Here is an 8,238-nt window from a genome sequence, read left to right on the forward strand (position 1 = left end):
CATTGGGTAGTTTTATAACCATCTTCATCCAGATCGATCATAACTTAGTCCACATGGATTCATTTCCAAATTACCAATGGATCAATGTGTGTGACATGCATGTGATTATATATCAAACAATAATGTGGAAAATAGGCTAGGAGATACATATGTACTAATTAGGATTCGAACTCGTGGCATGCATCCCTGCTAATTAATAAGACAAGCTAATAATGTGAATTCAATATCACAAGACTTTGGACCTTCATCACCGCTTTTCACTTCGATGAATTAACTATTAATGCCCTAAATGCATCTTCTATCATTAATCATGTTTTACCTAAATTTTTATCCCCTAGAATCCAAACCTTTGTACTCCTTCTCAATAATCACCCGTACCAAGCCACCGAGTTTGGTTATTCTTACTCCTTATATAACCGCTACACAAGTCAAAAGACTTACTTTACAACTTTAGAACCGATATTGCCTCGTGGCTTCAATTTTTCCGCACTCGAAAAGTGCAGATTATTGAGGTCTGATTTTTGTAATAAGTCCAACAATAAGTACATCTAAAAAACAACTCTGCATCTTACATAAGTTCAACAATAAGTACATCTAAAAAACAACTCTGCATCTTATTTTTACTGAACTAAAATTATTTTTACCAGTTATCTATTATATTTATTCTTTAAAATTACTGACTTTTACATTTAAAACTTATTTTTATTGTTTCTATATTATACTCGTATTTAATTTTTAAAAGGAAATATTGATAAAAAATAATCCCAACTTTTACTGGTTCAAAATAATCCCAAATTTTGATTATTTTTGAATAATTTGAACTTTGAGGGTTATTCGCTTAAAATGGTCCCAACCGGTCACCAACCTGTTATAGCAGCGTGTCACCACATGAATGGTTGAAAAATAAAAACAAATATATATATATATATATATATATATATATATATATATATATATATATATATATATATATATATATATATATAACTCATTATTTTTTAAAATAAAACTTAAATAATTAACAAAACCCAGCCCCACCCACAACCATCGTCCCCACCACCAGCCATGACTTTCCCGGAACCACCCACCTCTGTCGCTGCCTAAAATTCCCGCGCCGGCATCTAGACCCTTGGCGTGGGTGCCGGAGTCGGTGCAGGGGAGAGGGTCCTGGGCGCGGCAGCGATTAGGGGCGGGGGATCGGGGTTCTAGGCTGTAGGAGGAGGCGGCTGCCGGGAAGTTGGTGATGGATGAGGTTTTTTGTTTTTTTCTTTTTTTATTTAAAGTTTATTAATTTTTAAATTTTTTTTTTCAACAAATTATGTGATGATACGTGTACCTAAAAAAAAATACTCTTTAACAAGTTACTGGTAATATGGGACTATTTTGAGCGAATAACCCTCAAAGTTCAGATTATTTAGAAATAATCCAAAGTTGGGATTATTTTGAGCAAATCGGTAAAAGTTGAGATTATTTTTATCAATTTTTCCTTTATAAAATTACTGATTTTTACATTAATTATAAACCTTATTTTTTTGTCAATAAATTCATGCATATAAAAAGGTTATAAGTGACATTTAAATATTTAGAGCAACTATATGCCTAGAGTGGATATTAAGTACAATGATAGAAGTAGCTAGAATGACTAGAGGATTATCAAATCAAAGTGCATTTTCCACCGCCGTGATAGATGGAGCCAAACTCTACAAAGTGGCTTTGAGCTCACGTGTTCAACTTGTAAAAGCTACTAACCAACTGTCAATTGAGTGTTTCTCTTTGCACCAAAAATAAATAAAAAAAATTATTTCGTACTTCGTTTTATTCTGTTGAGTAAACGAAATTAGCCACTTTATATGACGAATAATACCAGTAATCCATCAAATAGAGTTTTGTAAATTAGATGAAACAAATACAATATAATACTAGTAATTAATATCCAAAAACTATCAAAAAACATTGGATTATAAAAAAACATTGAATATACTACTATACATACAAATTTTGACCTTCTCTTTAGCAATTCAAGTTGGATTATAAGAATTGCTTGAGTCAAGCTTTGATCGAGTCGAGCTTGGGAATTATTTTATAACATTATGAATTTATGACCCATAACATTGTGAAGAGTGAGGGAGAGGGAAAGTTTGAATGGGTACTGCTGATGCAACAGTCCGAGGGGAGAGAGAGGGTGTTTGGGAGGGCGGAGGCAAGGATATAAGAAAAATTACAATACGGCAATACTCACACTAACTATTTATTGGCAAAGATTGGTACCATTATCTAACTAGAAACCCTCAATATAACTGTTATTCGTAATTATCAAACAATTCATTATCAATAGGTTGCACTGGATTGAAAACTAGTATAATAAAATTTACGTCTGCATCATGTACTTTCCAGTTAGCAATTAGCAGGATCCCCCAGCCTCCCGCGAAAAAAAGATGGTTAGTGCACTCCACTTATAATTAATCGCTCAATGGCATGTCTTCCCATCCTCAATCAAGCCCACCCATCTTTGCAGGGCAGTACTCAACAAGCTCTATGGCTTTCTTCACCAATTGATAACTCCACGTCTTCTTGCTGGACAATATCAGCAGCGACAGAACTGCAAGGCTCAGCAATTCAATTTGATGAAAATGTAGACTGGGTGGCAGATAAAAGCACAATTATATCAGTATCCTAACAGTACAATATCAAATACCTGGTATTCTTGCATCCTCTACAACTACATCGTCTTCAAAATAAGTTGACGGTCAACTAGGTAGTCCATCACCACTTTTTAGCACCCAAGCCCCTCCCTTTGATACGCATAATTCAGTTATGACCTACCACAATAAGAAGAAAAGTAATTAACAGAGATAAAATTAAGCCAGTGTCATAACCAACTTCCTATTCAGACACAAAGTACAAAGGCACAAGGCATACAGAGTAAGCAAGACTTTGCAACAACATGGATTTTATTTAATTTTTTATTCAAATTTTATTAGAAATATTCCACTGTCAGCAAGGCTCATATCAACTTTGTACACGAGTAGTGGTATTAATGTATGTTGAAAGTTGGCAATGCTGAGTTCTTAATCTTAAATTCACATTCTATAGTTTAGATTGATTTTTTTTTTTTTCCTGTCAATTTACCTAATAACAATTGTGTATTCCATTCATTTTATTTTCCCTACTACATTAATGCATATCTCTTCATAAAACCAGACTGTAAAATCATACTAGTATTAGAAATCACTATTGTCACAAATTGGTAAGGAAAAACACCGACCTTCTGAAATTCACTATTACTGGGCTCCTTTCGAAGTCTGATTTTAGCAGCTTCCATAAATTCACCTTTCTTAAGCTTTGCATTAGGCCCACTCCCAAGAAAAAGGTCAACAACTAATTTTCTGCAGGGAAAATGAGAGGATTCTGAATCCCTACTAAGATGGATAGCTCAAAATAAAAATGAAAAGCCCGCTTTTATAGCAGCCAAATGTATGTTACTTACAATTCTGTTTAAACAATTTAAAGGGTAGATTTTGTGAGGACTAAACTGAAGGGAGAAGCTAAACAAGTAAAAAAGAATGCCTTTTGATCTTTATTGGCAATGCAAAGAAATTCTTGAGCTGCATATCAGGCTGAATAGCCAATTCGTATATTTTAAAGATCCCCTTTTTGAAAGGTAAATGCTCTCAAGTGGCCACAAGTCCACATCACCCTAGTAGAGGTGGAGAATAAGGGGAAGAGGGGAGTAATCCCCTGTTTTTCCGTCCCCAACTTTATGTCTTTCCCATCCTCCTTGTTTGTCGATCAAGTATCATTGTATCAACCATCAATATTACAGGCATATGCTAAATTAGATGGATGATGCACTCACTAAATGCAGCAAAAAATTTTGACAAATATTTTTCCAATGTTCTATCAAGCCTCAAGAGACAGGCCTTTCCAAAAGCCTTTTCCCAAAGGACAATGCACATGGTATCCCCGATAATTAATGTGATCTAGTGACCACGAAGCTTCATGCCATGACAGCTTCTCATACTATAGTTCCTAGCTTCAAATAAAATATTATATAATGCAAAAAGATGAGAAAAAGAAAACAAATTAATTAGGAATCAACAACCTACCTGAAGAGTGAAGTACGCAACATACAAATTGACTGCTGGCTGGCTGAATGCCGACAGCTGCAGCAAAATCGTTCATACATGCTTATATATTTGAAGAGCCCTCCCCTAAAAAATCCTCTTCACTACACCTCCAAATAAAATCTATGTGATATAGTAAGTCAACACCATTCTCATGCTTGGACTTGGAAGACTGATGATTCTTTTAACACTTTGATCAGGTCATCAGTAGTCCTGAAATGCATTTGGTGATAGAGAATGGATGACTAAAGAGAGACAGAAGAAGAATAATGGGAATGAAGCTCCTTATAACTGAACAAATGTCAGAGCTATGTCAGAGCTTCAGCTACTACCAGACGAAAAAACCTTTTTAAATGATAAGGGTATCCCTTTTTAATCAGCATGACAAGTCTTTTGATGCTTTGTCCATCTTTTTAATCAAAAAAATCAACACCAATATTTTAATCAAAAAAAACTTTAATCAAGAAAATCAGACTATTCCATCACAAAGTCTAAAGCAGCTTTGTTTCTACATCAAGCTTGATTTGTATATCTAATATCTTTCCAATTTTCCAGTTTGTTGACACTCTAATCAACATTTAGGTCATGCTTGTTTATCACACTAATAACCTTTTGTCATCTCAATTACCATTATTCTAAATACATAATATGTTCAAAATTGCTCGTTGTAACAGCAGCTTTAATTTGTCATTGATCCGACCATTTCTTTTCTTCAAAAGAAATCAATGTATATTCATACATGGGCACATGACCATGGATACTCAGAAACCATTATACACTAATAACATCAAATACTCAAACATGCCTTGACTCCAGTAGAAACGATTAACATGGAAATGTCAAGGTCACAAATCCATTTCATCATTAAGATAGTTCAGTCAATGAGCTTTTCACTCCGGCTCAAGATGGTATTATTTAAGGCCAATGGTTACTGTCTTAATGGCAATAAGTATGCTACAATTGTACCCAAAAAAAAAAAAAATTATACTTAAAACCTAATCCTGCTCCAAATTGTAAAGTCAATTAGACATTAAACGATCCTAATCAAATAGATTTAAAAAAAAAACCCTAACTTTAGAATGCATAGATATTAAATCCCTTTCTTTTACAAATTGAATCAAAGCCATCTGAAATTACTGGATTGAATTAGAAAAACTCCAATTTTAAAACGAATTGAATTGAGTCGAGAAAACCCCTAAAACTTAAAGAAAACCTGCTTGACCAAATAATAGAAGGCTTGGTTTTTAAAAGCAAAAGAAAAGGGATGATCACAGAGTTCAAATTACATACCTCTACTACTATTGTCCAACTCTTAAACAAAGGCCGGTGAAAACCCCTCAAAAATATATCCACCCATGCACCCTTAGCCAAAAGAGAAACCATTAAAAGCCACAACCTTAGCTTCCATTGATAAGGAAATCATACATAGAGTTAGTGACGTGATTATTTTGCTCACTGGAAAAAAAAAAGAGCAAATTTTCTGTTGATGTTTCCATACCAACAGTTTCGCACATATATATATATAAGCACTAAATTCCTAACAAATCCACCTACCACAAACGAAATGGCATAGCCAGCCAAATGAAAGAAGATGTACTATTTAATTCAACAGTTCTGGAATCAATGCCATCCAGATTAATGCCTAAGAGCTCCAAAATTTGATAACCAAATGAAAAGAATAAAACAAAAAGAAATACTACCACAAGAAAAAGAACAAAAACGGCTTCAGCTACTTCATGTTACAACACTGATCATGGTCCACTAACAATCTATGGTTTGGCATGATCATCTTCAGATCCAACTGCCTCTTGCTCCAACTCTTTAACTGCACTTACAAGACCTCGCGTAATACCAGGCAGATACAAACCTTTGTCTTTCATTTCTTCCAGAAGCTTCTCTGCTGATTTCCAATCTAAAGCCTTCAAACAAAGTGATTGGATAAGCTTATTGTACTCATCTACATTAGGGTCAACCCCGGAGTCCTTCATCTCACTCAGCAGTTTCATAGCCCTGTCAAATTCTCCAAGGTTGCAATATCCTCGAATGAGCGAATGGAAAGTAGCAGGGCAGAGCTTGGAGTGTTTCCTTTTTGCCATTGACAAGACTTTGCGAGCTTCTTCCATCATACCACCCTTTGCGTAACCACTAATTATGACACTATAAGTATAGACATCAGGTTTCAGTCCCCTAGTCTCCATAAGTTTCAGTAACCTCTTGGCATCTTCCATATCTCCAGCTTTGGAAAGAGAGTTAATGATAATATTGAAGATTGCATTCCCAGGAGGCGGACCTTTTTCAATCATCTCAGCAAACAACTTCTTAGCACCCTCAATGTCATTTTTCCTACACAAACCACGGATGACCCATGAAAACGGATTGATAGCATGTTTACGGACTTCATCAGAAAAATCAACCAGCATCTCCTGTGCTAAGTCCACAGTTTCATCCACCTTCGACAGACAACTTATCAAAAAATTAACTGCCTTCTGAGAAGGATACTTATTATCCCTCTTGGCAGCAAGATAGACCACATGGGCCTCCTTGGACTTGTATCCTTTGCACAAGAATGATATGATCTCACCAACCTTCTCACTCTCTGGAATCATTCCAGCATCGAGCATTTTCTGAACAACTAATATAGCCCAGTCATAAAATGACCTCTTGCAAAGTGCCTCAATTGTAAGATAATAACTGTCTACATTCAGGACGCAGCCAAATTCCTCAAACTTCCCAAATGCCTCATATGCAGCCTTTCCCTTACCCAATCTCGAAAACGCCGATATCAATTGATTTAGCATTTCAGCATCAACAACACCACTCTCTTTCTCACCCATCTCCTTCACCAAATCCCACAAAGCATAAACATCTTTCCTCTTGGGTTCAGAATCATTGCAAATAGCACGGACAACTTCACTTAACAACAAAGTATTACCTTTAAATTCATTTCGACTCGAAACCCATTTGTAAAACCTAATCAAATGATCCCCAGGAATAAGCGGTGATTCCAGCACTCTCATCACAAACTCCTCATTCAACTTCAAATCCATACTATCAAGGCTAGACTCTAAAGACCCATCTGCATCATTTAGAAGCAAAGACAATACATTTGGCACTTGTTCAACATCAACCCCAGTAATCTCCTCACTAACCCCATCTAATCCCTGATCATTTAACCCAATACCACTCATCTGGGCATCATTAATTTCATCAAAATTAGGGTTCAAACCAAGTTCTTGAGAAGAACTAACATCATGGGTATCCTCAAAAACCCCACCATTTTCCAATTCAACTTCCTCAGAAGAAGAAGTGGAATCATGATTCTCAGTTTCAATTTCACTAATTGAAGAAGAATGAGAGAAAAACCTATGATTCTGATATGAAAACTTGCTGGGATTCTCGATAGCTGTAAAATGTGATGAAATCAAGGGTTTATGGATTACCTGAGATAGTGGGGTTTGGGTAGAAGAAATCAATTTTCGCCCAAAACTTCTGGTAAACGAAGATCTTGATGCTATGGATCTCCACATCTCTTCTCTCTACTCTATTTTCTCTCTCCTCTTTCTCTCGATTTCTGCTATGCAACGAGGTTCAACCGTCGGAGTAGGGTTTTTGGCTGTGTAATTGAATTGCCGTTTACTTTGGTTAGTGTAAGGGCATTAAGGCCCCTAATCCAAATTTTATTGTTTCGACATTTTACGGGTAAATATGATTGTCGGGTTACTTTTACGATCTTATTTCTAATTTAATGTGGTTGTATATAAACCACGATAACGATAACGAGGTGTAAAATGAGTTGCTTTAAAAAATTAGTTTGATTTGTATTCAATCTTGAGGTATTTGATCCTAATTTGCTTTATGCATGAGTTTTCTTTAGATTTATGATCATTAGCTTACTATGAATCACGAAATAGTCTATAAAAACAAGGGCATGTTTATGTGAGCCTATAATTAGATATAACCAAGTGAGTTTTGATTAAGATTACATTTGATAATTACATTTGTGTACAAACACAAAGTCACTAAAACCAAAATATTCATGTTCAAAACATGTAAAATTGTAAATTGAAGCTAGGTTGTAGAATCTTAATAAAGAATTCAGGCCCAAATGGTAGTT

At 35.3% G+C, this 8,238-nt stretch overlaps 1 long non-coding RNA gene and 1 pseudogene across 1 annotated transcript; both read right to left on the reverse strand.

Annotated features, from left to right (window-relative positions):
* Positions 1-2,061: 2,061 nt before the first annotated feature.
* LOC145617522 (uncharacterized) lies at positions 2,062-4,337 on the reverse strand. Its single transcript, XR_014107752.1, has 4 exons — positions 4,107-4,337; positions 3,266-3,386; positions 2,696-2,819; positions 2,062-2,599 (listed from the first exon to the last, which is right to left on the reverse strand). It is a non-coding gene; the product is annotated as an uncharacterized LOC145617522 (long non-coding RNA).
* A 589-nt stretch (positions 4,338-4,926) lies between these two features.
* LOC145617348 (small ribosomal subunit protein mS80 (rPPR6) pseudogene) lies at positions 4,927-7,800 on the reverse strand (annotated as a pseudogene).
* Between the last annotated feature and the right edge of the window lie 438 nt (positions 7,801-8,238).

This window comes from Chenopodium album, chromosome 26 (assembly GCF_948465745.1).
Source record: "Chenopodium album chromosome 26, dcCheAlbu1.1, whole genome shotgun sequence".
Classification (NCBI taxonomy): domain Eukaryota; kingdom Viridiplantae; phylum Streptophyta; class Magnoliopsida; order Caryophyllales; family Amaranthaceae; genus Chenopodium; species Chenopodium album.